The 13,256-nt window shown below is 41.4% G+C and overlaps 1 protein-coding gene and 1 long non-coding RNA gene across 5 annotated transcripts in view; one reads left to right on the top strand and one right to left on the bottom strand.

Moving 5' to 3' along the window:
• TENM3 (teneurin transmembrane protein 3) overlaps positions 1-13,256 on the top strand; it is a 562,504-nt gene that overhangs the window by 157,394 nt on the left and 391,854 nt on the right. The gene's annotated exons all lie outside the window — the stretch shown is intronic.
• On the bottom strand, positions 1,155-8,905 carry LOC118497461. The gene is made up of 3 exons (XR_004899986.1): positions 8,896-8,905; positions 5,406-5,412; positions 1,155-1,192 (listed from the first exon to the last, which is right to left on the bottom strand). It is a non-coding gene; the product is annotated as an uncharacterized LOC118497461 (long non-coding RNA).

Here is a 13,256-nt window from a genome sequence, read left to right as displayed (position 1 = left end):
CAATTTAGCAAAAACAGCTCCAAGGGAAAAAAAAGGAAACAAGGAGAATCATGAATAACCATAAAATAAGATGGAAAAAGTCAAATCTACTATATGCCATATTATGTGGAAAGTAAATGCACTGAATTTTGACCCAAAAAAACCCCGATTCAGTTGGTTTATAAAAGTTATTGGTTAGTTATAAGAAACAGACTTAAAATGGTAAAAAAAAAATGGTTGAGAATAATGAGATGCTTTCAGGTGCACAGCTTTGTAACACATCATCTGTGTACTGTATCGTGTGTTCACCACCCCAAGGCTGGTCCCTTTCCACATCCATTTATCCCCCCTCTACCCTCTTCTCCCTGTTCCCATCCCTCTTTGCCTCTGATAATCACATACTGTCTACAAGTTTGGGGGTTTTTCTTAATCCCTTCGTCTTTTCATCCAGTCCCCAAACTCCCTCCCCTCTGACAGCTGTCAGTCTGTCCTCCATATCTATGAGTCTGTTTCTTTTTTGTCTGTTTATTTATTTTATTCATTAGATTCCATATATAATTTGAATCACATGGTACTTGTCTTTCTCTGACTGGCTTATTTCACTTAGCGTAATACTCTCCAGGTCCATCCATGCATTGCGAAATGTCTTTAACCCCAAATGTCACCCCAGTAAATTCAATTAAAAATAAAAAACAAAAAGAAAAAATGTTTTAAAAATTTAAAATCAGAATAATGAGATAGTAAAGTTATATCAGGTCAATATAAAAAATCAGGAATGGCAATATTAATATTAGGAAAGGTAGAATTTCCAATTAAACATGAAACAGGATAAAGAGGACCATTGAGTAAGTGATAAGACAGAAGGATATATACTCTTCAACTGTATACATTAAACAATATAGTAGCTAAATTTATAAAGCAAAAACTATTTTTTAAAATGTTAAAATACATTTATTGTGGGATGCTTTGGTCAACCTCCTTCAAAATCAGACAGATCTAACACACAAAAATAAGACAGCAGTTATACACTATCAATAAAAATTCAGCAGATAAAAATACAGAAATTATAACTCAGAAATGATGCAATTTTTCATATTTTGATAAAATATTTGCAGAAACCAAATGTGCATTTAGCCAAAAAAAAAGGAACATTAAGGATTCAGAAAAGTGCTGTTGCTAGTGTAGCTCAGGGGGTTGAGCTCTAGCCTGTGAACTGAAAGGTCACAGGCTCGATTCCCAGTCAGGGCACATGCCTGGGTTGCAGGGCCAGGCCCCCACCTGGGAGCATGTGAGAGGCAACTGGATTGATGTACTCTCTCACACATCCATTGTTTCTCTCCCTCTCTTTCTCCCTCCCTTGCCCTCTCTCTAAAAAAATAAATTACAAATAAATCAGAAAAGTTGAAACTTGCTAAGTCAAAGTATTTGTTCATATTAATTTAGTAAAATTAGAAATAAATAACACAAAGATAAACAAACAAAACCCCTATGGATTATGACACTCCTAGATCATGATAAGGAGTAGAGAAAGCAATGAAATAAAAATACACTTCCAAAAATGATGGGAGTTGGTGAAAGCCACGACCATGGAGAAAATATATTGTTAAATGGTATATTTCAAGTCTGAAGACCAACAGTAGGGAATTTGCTATACATTTGAAAAGTGAGTAAAATACCAGAAAAATAAATTGAAGGAAGTGGGCAGACATAGACAATCAAGATAAAACCAAAATTAACAGCACTCTTTAAAAAGACTAAGAAAGGGGAAAGCCCCCTGTGATTCCCGTGAAAGAATAGAGTGTTCGTGAAAACGAGAGGAAAAATAGGGAGAGGTCCTGCAGCCACCGAACCAATGCAGAGGGACTGTTCTAACAACGAGTTTCAAAACTTGAGAGGAATTTTTTTTTCTTAGCAAAATGTGATTAATCTTAAATTATTTCAAAAAATGGAGAAAACATGTCCAGAACAGTTATCTCAGAAGAGAGTAGAAAGGTTACTGAAAGGGGAGTGTTGGAAAGGAAAAGATAAGATTTCCAGGTTCCTAGGAGAATGTTACACAACCTTCAAAGTACAACTAAGTCCAATGTTCAAAAAGCTGCTCAGCATCACACACGTACACACACACACACACACACACACACACACACAAAGATGGAGAGCAGTAAAGTGCATATTACGAAGTGGACATACCTTTAATTATAAAACTTGATTGAAAATAGTACAAAAAAGAAGCTATCTAGACCAAAATCGCTTCTCAGTATACGTGTAAAAATCCTAAATAACTATTTGCATATAAGAATGTAGCCATGTGTAAAAAACAATAGACTAGACCAAATTAATAACCAAATGGTCACTAATCCTTGGTGATAATGTTAGGATGTGTGTTAAACTAATTAGATTAATAAATCAAAGTAGAAACACATGATCTTATCAACAGATGATGAAAAGGCAGGAGATAAAACTTAGAAACCATCTCTTATTGAAATAAAAGTTATTAAGTAAAGCAAGAAGAACAAACAAATACATTAGTCATATGTAAGATAATCAACTAAAAACTTTAAACCACATTCTCAATGGTGAGATTCTAGGACCATTTCAATGAAAATTAAGAACATAAGAAAGGTTCATCTACTGTCCCAGTTACTATTTAAGACTGTTTTAGACATTTTGGCAATTTTAGTAAGGGAAGAAAATGAAAAGATTTGTGTTATTTGGGAAAAGTTAACGTAGCACTTTTGTTAGATGTATGATTCATTGTGTACATACAAAATCCATGTGTCTCTAGAATTAAAGGTTCAAGCAAATTGCTACTTGAGTGAACACATGATAGATAGACAGACATCATGGGTGGTGGGGCACACCAGTTAAGAGATGACCTGTGTTTGAGTGCTAGATCTGCCATTCATTAGCTGAGTGGCAAGTGACATATTCTTGGCCACGTAACATGCTTGGACAAATTACTTAATTTCTCTGTGCTTCAATTTTCTTTTATGTAGGTTGTGCTTCAAGGTTCAATCTGTAGTTTGTCGACAATGAAATGAGTCATTGTATGTCACCTGTAATGTTAGAGTAACATTAGATGCATGTTCCATACTATTTCAAAGTAATTATTAAACAATAATTGGCTAAGTTTGTAGGTGAATATATTGTATTGTAATGGTAACAAATGCTGTAAAATTCTCTGGAACAAATTTTCTGAGTGGTATGGGACCTAACATTATGGGAGCGATAAAATATGATTGAAAGATGTAAAACAAGATCTGAATCAATATAAAGATAGTGTTTTTAGATAGAAAGAATGATATCATAAGAAATATCAATTTTCCAGAAATAACTGCAGAGAAGTCAAGCTAATTTTTAACTGAAGTGATCTTAAAATTCATGTGGAAGAATAAACATTTGAAAATAGACAAAATATATTTAAAAGATAGCTACTGAGGATAAAATGGCATATATATGTAAAATACTATATATATTTTAAATACTATCTATTTTTAAATGCTGGGAACCTGCCGTAGTCACATCTAATGATGTTGACATCAATAAAGACAAATCGATCAACAGAACAGGCCAAAACTTCAGAAGTGGATCCTGGTCCACGGGGAATTCAGCATAAAACCAAGTGATTTTTCTTTTCCGTGGGATCTGATAAATGGTGCTGGCACAACTGGGATCCATCTGGAGGAATATGAAATTGGACCCTTCCCTCTCAGTACATTCAAAAATAAATCCAGATGGATTAAAGACAAACGTAAGAAATAAAGCAACCGGAATTCTAGAAGGCTATGTGAGAGGCTGAGTAAAGTTGGAAGGACTTGACCCATGAGCCCAGAAGGCTCCAGAAACAATGGCTGCAGCCCCTGGCAGAATCATGTTCTCATCAAGCAGGGAGTCCAGAGGTGGGCGCTGTCAGGCACCGAGGTTCCTTCTGCGTCTCTCTGTGCCACCATCCTTAGCGCGCGGCCGCATCCTGGGGACTCCCCGTGTCGGCTGCAGCGTCATCCCCGGGTTGGCCAGAGCAGCCGCGAAGGCGAGAAAGCCTTTCCTGCAGCAGGCGGTGTCTTTTTGCTCCCCAGCGGCTTCTCCCCACATCCCTTTTCTCAGGACTGTTACACTTGGCCACGCTTAGGTGCGTGAGCACAGGGAACATTTACTATTTTTGCTCTCCGAACAGAGGCAGGCAGGGAGGGGTGCTGGCGAGCCCGCACAGCCTGTCCAGAGACCACGCGTCCACCCCGAGAACAGGGGGGACCATTCACGTAGAGGCAGACAAGCCGGAAGGAAAGGCTTCCAATGGATTTTTTTAATTTAAAACCTTTTATATGTAAATAAACATGCCATAAGCAAAATTATTATATGGGGAATATGTTTACAGTCCAAACGACAGATATATGGTACACACACAGGGGTATAAACAATACTAGAGTAACTTCTGCACATTGAGAACAGAAAGACAAACAGACCGAGGGGGAGATGGTACAAGCAGAGAATTCCCAGCAGGGTACAATCACGTGGTCAGTAAACACAGGAAAAGGGAATCCGTGTTCCTGTTCATCTGAGAAAGGTGGCCGAGAGCCCGGCCCCGAGAGCCCCTGTGCACAGTGCCAGCCAGCCTCACTCCTGTCCCCAAGCAGCCACGTACCAGGGGCCACCGGCGGTTTATGTATGAAGTCCCCCCTGGCTTGGGAGGCAGACAAGTGACGGAAGAGGCTGCCGTGCTGAGGGGTTTCCCTGGTTGGGATTCTGAATGCGTTTTTTTCACGGAGACACTCTCATAGGGTGGAGTCCTGCCGTAGAGTGCTGTTAATCCTTCCCTCACGTACAGGTGACTTCATACACTTACCTGTTCCATCCTGGCTCCCTATGTGATGTTTTCAGGGGAAAATGTTTACTGGCCCACGTCAACTTTCAAACACAGTTCGTTCGCAATTGCGAAGTTCTGGCTTAGGAAGGAGTCAAACAAAGAGTGAGTTACAGATTGCTTTACTCAAAATTTTACCCAAAAATGCTTATAGAAGTATGTGAGATAAACATGATGAAATCTATTCTTAGAAATACAGAAAGAAGAAGAAAAGGACAAGGAAGGAAGGAAGGCAAAATATTGACAGAGGCTGTATTTGGAGAGTTGAGCCACGAGAGAAAACCTGCCAATTTTAAGTCACCGAAGGTCAAAGGCCGAAAACCATCCCTGCGTTGGCACGGGAGCGGGTGGGGGGTGCCCCTGGTGAGTGAAAGGGAAAGCACCTTTCAGACAGGCGGACGCAGCTCATTACTGTGCTCGCAGCCTGGGACGCGGTTCACAGTTCAGGATGAACTCCAGCCGCGGTCGTTAGGGCAGCAGATGGGAAAACGTTTGTGACTTCGTTTAAGGTGAAATATGAACCCAGCGTTCCTGGCGCTAAGGAAAATCTTGCTCATACTTCCACCCAACGCCTCTTCGTTTCCGTGTCCCCTGCCTGGACTCCAGGTTTACATGCAGCAGAATACACAAATCTTTTTTAAAAATATATACTTTTTTTTTATTTTTAGAAAGAGGGGAAGGGAAAGAGAAAGAAAAGAAGAGAAACATCACGTGTGGTTGCCTCTCACATGGCCTCCCACTGGGGACCTGGCCTGCAACACAGGCATGTGTCCTGACTGGGAATTGAACCGGCGACCCTTTGGTTTGCAGCCCACACTCAATCCAGTGAGCTACACCAGCCAGGGCTGGAATACACACATCTTAAGTGGACACTTCACTTCAGGTCTAGTGTTCCCAGCCTCGTTCCATGTTCCTCGAGCTGCCTTCCGTCTGCCTCTGCAGAGACTTCGATGGCTGGAGGTTCTCTGAGATCCTCTAAGTCCGCATTACAAAGGCCTAAAACTGAGACCACAATGTGTTTAAAATGCTCAGCCAAAAACTCTGGTGCGTTCCGGAGCCAGAAATAGCCAGAGTCAAATCCACTCATTTCCTACTATTTCACCTTTCTAATTTCTACAAAAGAACCAAACCATTTTGAAAACCACAGTAAAAAATGAAGTGTATTCTTGAATAAGCTTGCCACCGTGGAGCAGGCGTGGGTAGTTTGGAGAGGTAATAAAAAGGACGCAACATAAAAGGAAAAATTGGTAAATTGGACTTCATCAAAATGAAAACTTCTCCTCATCAGAAGATATCCTTAAGAAAATAAATAGGCAAGACACAATCTGAGAGAAAATTTTACATATATACACGTACATTAAAAGAACTTTTATCCAGAATATATAAAAATTTCCTGTAAATCAATAACAAAAAGGTAAAAAGTACAGTGTAAAATGGGCAAAAATCTTATGACAGACACTGCACAGAAAAGACAAAAATGCTTAATAAGCACGTGAAAAAGCCCTCAACGTTATTAGCCATTAGGGAACTGAAAATTAAAACCACGGGGAGATACTACCCCTTACCCACTAGAATGGCTAAAATTACAAAGATCCAAAGTAACAAATATGGATGAGGAGGTGAAATAACCAAACTCCCATATGTTGTCGATGGGAGTGTAAAATTTAAAAATGGCACAATTTCTTTAGAAACTGGCAATTCCTTTAGAAGCTGGCAATTTCTTAAAATAAAGTCAGAAAATAACATCCCCTCCGCCTTGATCCAGCAATTCATGCCCTTAATATCTCCCCCAAACAGATGGAAGGGTGTATTCGTTGCAGCTTTATTTATCACTGCCCCGAACTGGATCCACCACCTGAATGGACATAACAGATCGTAGTATAGTCACGCAACACGATACAGCTCGGCGGTACCGGAGAATGAGCCACAACAGGGAAGAATCTCAGAAACATTCCGGGAAGCAAAAGGATCCAGGGTACATACAGTCTCATTCCATCTATACAAAGTTCAAGAACAGAACGAAATCGAACCTCTTGTAAAAGAAATCAGGGCCCCTGTGGCCTGTGGGGGCAGGGATTGACTGCGGGGAGGAGGGGATGGGAAAACTTGGGGGGAGGGGACGATAGGTGTGCCACGTTTTGTTTGGGGTCGTGAGTGAAGTGTCCACTTAAGATTTGTGTACTTCCCTGCGTGTAAAATTTACCTAAGCAGTAATACATTAACAAAACAAACAAACAAACAAACAAACAAACTAAGCACCTCAAAGGACCTTGGTTGAGTATGCAAAGTCTGGGATTTGTATTCTCCCTTTCATCCAACCTCAGCCCTGGTGAGACTCCGCTTGGTGCTGGGGCAGTCACATTGTCCCTGCTGAGCCACAACCACAGTCCTCTTAAAAACAACCGCCGTTGCCCTGGCCGGTGTGGCTCAGTGGCCTGGGCATCAGCCTGCAAACGGAAAGGTCACTGGTCCTATTCCCGCTCAGGGCACATGCCTGGGTTGCGGGCCAGGTCCCCAGTTGAGGGCGTGTGAGAGGCAACCAGTCGATGTTTCTCTCCCTCTCTTTCTCCTTCCCTCCTTCCCCTCTCTCTAAAAATAAATAAATAAAACCTGAGTTTAAAAGTGAGCTACCACTTTAAAAAAAAAAAAAACCCCGAATGCTGCCATTGCACTCTAACATTTTGCTGAATAAAGACATTTTGCCCATTAAGATAATAGCATGCACAACCTCTCCAGCACTGTGCTGAGGGAGAGAGCGGAGGGCGGGTGCCATATACTTGGGACCTTTCTTACATTTTCATCAGTTCCCAGATAGAAAAAAAGCCCATTTTTAGCTCTTAGATATAGATTACTCTTTTTGGCAGCCTTATTGCTAGAAGATTACGAAAATGATAAATAATTTTAAAACCTTTCTACATGTTATATGTTCCAGATAGAGCAAAAGAATTAAATCCTATTTGCTCCATGGGAAGCGTGCAAGCGGTACATATTATTTTAGAGTGTCACCGAAAGCGTTGGACAGATGTAAAAATAGTATTAACAGCTGCTTTAAGATACCAATTATGTGTCTTTCTGTACACCCTTTTACTCTGCTTTGGGAGTAAAATGAAAAAAAAAAACATTTTTCCCTACTCTTCTTATTTTTATTTTATTTACTTGTATATTTTTTCGAATGATGAAAAGACATGAACCAATCGGGCGCGTTGGACATGGTGGAAGAGGAAGCTTCAAGAGCCAAGAGCAGAATGCTTTTAATTTTAAGGACTGCGATTTAGTTTAGTCTTGGATGCCATGAGAGTGAATAATGGGAACTGATCCTGGACTTCAAAAGAAATATGGCCATATGGCCTCACCATTCAGCGCCTAGTGCTGCTGTGAATCCCCAGCCAGGCCCCCAACTTTCCATTTCCCCGGCATCCCCCCTCACCTCTGTCACCCTACAAAAATGAAAGGAATCTGAGCCCCGTTTCATGTTTTCTGAAATCTGTACTTGCTGGGCCCGAGGAAGCGTTTTCTTTGTGAGACGAGGGCGATAGAAAGCAAGACACCCACCCGAAGCCGTAATCAGATCCACCGGGCTAATTACCGCAACTCCAAAGTTTATGACTTTTAAATATTAACTACTTAAAATGATTCATTTAGAGATCAGAATGATTAATCCTTCTCAGCCACTATAAATGTCAGCGGAGGGATTAAAGGATTTAGATGGTCCTGTTTACCCAACCTTAAACTTCTGTGCTCAAAGACACGAGTTAAAGAGCTCCGGTTTATCATTGTTTCCTGTTAATATTTTCCTCTGCACCCCCTCTCTTAGCTCCCCTGCCTCACTGATCGTTAACTAATTTGGGCTGTTCAGCAGGCCAGTGCTTCTTTCAGGCTTGGTGGCCAAGCGCTTTGTGGATTACCTGCCAGAAGGTGCGAGGAGATAGGTACAGCCTCAGCCTCGAGCCCTCCTCTGGACACGGGTAATCCTTTCCGCCCCCGGCCTGGCCTGCGCTGGTCTGATGTCTTGAGCGCCTAGCCTATTGCTACACTTGTATTCGGTGCCTGGCCACATCGCCAGTTTGAGATCCACATTGCGTATCACTGGGTGCCCCTTCGGTCACGATTATTAAAGACCCTCAGCTTTGTGCCAAACCGTGAGCCTATTTATACCAGTACCTCCTGCCGGCTCACTCTCAGACGCCAGCAGATATGTTGTGGGCATATTATCATCTCTTGGATTCCTCCAAAGCAGTCATTTCTAAGTAAAAATAAGAAGCCAGTTCATTTCCAGAATGCATTCGATGGAAATCGATTTGGACGCTGTTTGTCTCGTTACAAATGATTGCCAGTACCAGACGTGCATGTTTTTGTGGCTGGGTGTACAAATCCTTCATGACACATGTTTAGGAAGAGGCTTTTTTTCTTACCGGTTAGCAGGCGCACAACCCAATTTCTCTCGTTTGAGCCATCCAGCCTTCTCTCCACATGTTTGCCCTCCCCTGGAGGCTTCACGAATCTTATCTCGAAGAGAAGGCTTGCTCTCTGGGGCCATTCATTCTAATCCCGCTTTCTCCGAGAGCAAACACACTCGGGGTTTTCCCTTCCCACACTTCCCGTCGAGTGCACCGGACAGCCTCAGCCTTGCATTTCCCCGGACGGAGGCACCGCCGCAGCTGCGCTCGGGATGAATGCCGAGAGGGCGCAGCCAGCGGCGGCTTCCACCGTGCTGTGTCTGGTGTAATGAATTAGATTACAAGTACGGTAGCGATCATTCTCCCTGTGCTCTAGGAACCTGAGATCACCGGGGTCTATGGATGTTGATATCATGTTAATAGATAAATTGAGTGAGCAGTTATTTGCATTGTTATAGAAAACAGAATAAGGGGAGTCTAGCTATTTAGTGACATTTTCACTTAATTTTATTTTTCTCGTTTAAAGCATTTATTATTTTTTCCATTATAGTTGACATGCAACGTTGTGTGAGTTTCAGGTGTACACCCAGTGATTAGACACTCCGTAATGTATTGTACTAAGTGATCATCCCAATAAATCTCTTACCCATCTGACAACATAGTTATTAGAATATTACTGACTCTGTTTCCTGTGCTGTACTTTGCAACCCCATCGCTATTCTGTAACAACCCATTTGTGCTTCTTAATCCCTTCGCCTTTCTACCCAGCCCCCAGCTCCCCTCCCATCTGGCAACCCTCAGAGTGGCCTCTGAGTCTGTTTCTCCTCTGCTTGTTCATTGATTTCGTTTTTGAGAGTCAATTGTTGATATATATATGTATTTACTACTATTTCATTGTTCATATTTTTTATCTTTTTTCTTCTTCTTAAAAAAAGACCCTTTAACATTTCACGTAATACCGGTTTGGTGATCATGAACTCCTTTAGCGTTCTCTTGTCTGAAAAGCTCTATTTATGCCCTTCTATTCTAAATGATAGCTTTGCTGGGTAGAGTTATTTTAAAACTGTAGTTCTGTGTGGGGCCTTATAAGTCAAGATTTATACCCTCATTGAAATTTCTATTTCAAGGATGGGTTTTCTGTGCAAACAGTTGACAAATTTAACTTAGGAAGGTTAAAGTGTTTGGAGTGTCCCATAAAATATGCATTAGGACTCAGAGGGGAAAAAAGTTACATCCATTTCTATTCCTGTGTGATCTTCTTATCATTTTGCAAACACAGCAGAAAAAGGCACGCCAAGATAAGGTGGTAGTGACACCAATTCCGCAAGCACCCAGTGAGAAGCGCTTGCCCAATTTGTAGTTTTATGTTACACTCCATGTCTGAGAACAGACAGTTCTGTTTGAGCTCACAGTAACCGAGGAAAACACCTGAGAACAATGATGTATTATTTCTGTGTATTAAATTTGTATTGATTTTTCTATCCCTTTCCCATGCTCGGGTTTTGGGGTTGTTACTGCATAATAAATATGTTCTCTTTTAAATATCCATATATGATGGTGGGAAAAGGAAAAACAGAAGTGATAATTCAAGAATTGACAGAGAGAAAAGCACTGCTCCTGTATTTCTTGCACAACTTCATTTCTTTCCAGTAAATGAGGAAGGTTTTTTAAAGCCCAGCCTCTCCAAGAGAAGGTAATAAATTAATTACTGCTAGTTACTGAACAGAAGCTATTGAACAGCGAGTCAAGAAAATATACTTTTTAAAAGGAGATAGACTTTAATTTTTCTTTATTGTGTTTAAGTTAGTGAAGGTATCATGAAAAATAAAAATCCAGAAATATAAAATAAAAAACTATTAATTCCTTTCTTTACTCATAATTCCTTCTAAATGGTCCATCCTATCAGTTGTTTATCCCTCCTTCCTCACTGTTATTCATGCTCAGCACCATAAGCACGTACAGAAGTTGTTGACCCTCCACCTTGTTTTCCAAAGATCGAATCATACTCTGCAATGTGTCTGTTTTAACTTAAAATATATATAATGGGCTTCCCTCCCAATCTGAAGGCCTGGGTCCAACCTCACTCTGAATGCTAGCCACGGAGTGGTCTGTGCGTGGGATTTATAACTCACTCAGCCGCTCCCTTGCCGGTAAACGTTCCACTTACTTTAGTTTTTGCAACACTGCCATAGTACACATTATGTGTACGTGTATATTTACAATCAGCTGATTTTATCTCTCCAGGATATCATCTGAAAACACAGGAGACTTTTTATGTAAAAAGTATTCTTAATTTTAATAGAAACGTATTTTCAGGTACTAAACCAGCCTCATAGAAGGCAAACAATGACAGGATAAAGTAATACTGAATTCTCAGAGTGGCCCACGGAATTGACTTCTTTTAAGAGAGCAGCAATTCTTGGTTTGTCCCCCAGATTTCAAATGCCAATGACCTGCATCCCAATTCCTCATTGCGGAGTTGCAGTGCGGCATAGAGGGGAATCGACAGTAGCAATGACAACAAGCGTTTGAGAGGATGTGAGGAAATTAGAGTCCTTACCTGCTGGAGAAATGTACAGTTCTCACTGCGGAAAACAGTCTGGCCCGTCCTCGGAAGGTTGAACCCAGACTTACTATGTGACCCAGCAACACCTCTCACAGGGACATGTAAAGGAGAGATGAAAGCAGCCGCCTACGTAAAAATGTGTGCGTGACTGTTTGCTACAGCCCAGAGTGGAACCAACTCAGATGCCCATTAACCGATGAATGGATGAGCTGTGTCCTATCCATACAATGGAACATTATTCAACTATAGAAACGAAAGAGGTGCTGATACATGCCACTACAGTTGGGTCAAGCTTGAAAACACTGGGCAAAGTAAAAGGAGCCAGTCACAGAAATCTGCACATTATAGAGGGTCTTTTATTTGAAATATTCCACACAGGTAAAACCTACAGAGACACAGAGTAAAGTAGTGGTTGTCTGGGGCCAGGGAGAGAGAGAGAGTTCGAGGGGAAATGGGAGGTGGCTGATTGTTGGTACGAGGTCACCTTGGGAGTGATAAGAACGTTCTGCATTGGATTGTGGTGGTGGTTGCATGCTACAGTGAATGTACTAAAAACCATTCAGCTGTACACTCAAGTGAGTGTATTGTATGCTCTGGGTGTTATACCTCAATAAAGATGTTTAAAGAAACAAAAAAGAAAAGAAAAATAAACAAGAGAAAGAGAGAGACGAGCAAACTCTAGGCGTTAGAATCGCCTCCACCCAGGAGGGGAAGAATACCGTGAGTCTGTATACGGGACCTCTCCCCTGTGCTGTGTGTGGTCACCCGTGTGACTCCGCAGCTGGTCTGTCATGCAGGGTCTTGTTCTTCCGAGGTCACACGGAGATAGTAGATGCCTTGCCTATAGGTGAACGCCATGCTGCCTCGCACCGCTGAAAACTCCCACCCCACTCGGAGTAAGCTATAGACACATATGAGACAAAGACCAAGTAACACTCACTTTTCCAACCCCTTTCTTCTGTTAAAGGGGTAGCTGTGCTATCTGCCACATTCACTGGAAGTATCTATTCTTATATGGTCTTTTCCATTTGGTCACACACCCTCACTTATTTTTTAAAATGTGAACTTTTTTCATGACACAGCCTTCCTAGGTTGTGTGAATTCCATTTTTTTCTTTTACATATTTTCACTTATGAATATCATGAAACAAAAATGCCTAATCTCATCCAAGGTAATCTTGCCTTTTAATCACGCTGAATGTCGTCCTCAGGTACGCTTGATTTTTGCTGCGATGTATTGTTTTGGTCCTGTTTCAAATTGTAATGGGAAACTGCTGTTGGCCCAGCTGATCGAGGTTACCAAAAGGCAACACGCAGGAGATGAGTCCTGATTTCTCCAGGCTCAGGCAAGCAGGCTTCATGTAAAGGTTCTAGCAGGCAAAAGAGAGTGTACGGAGATGGTGTTAGAAGCTTTGCAAAGAACACAATTGGAGGACACCATGGAAAATAAGAAT

Source organism: Phyllostomus discolor, chromosome 11 (assembly GCF_004126475.2).
Source record: "Phyllostomus discolor isolate MPI-MPIP mPhyDis1 chromosome 11, mPhyDis1.pri.v3, whole genome shotgun sequence".
Classification (NCBI taxonomy): Eukaryota; Metazoa; Chordata; class Mammalia; order Chiroptera; family Phyllostomidae; genus Phyllostomus; species Phyllostomus discolor.
The sequence above is the reverse complement of the archived record's forward strand: the minus strand, read 5'-3'. Positions and strand labels throughout refer to the sequence as shown.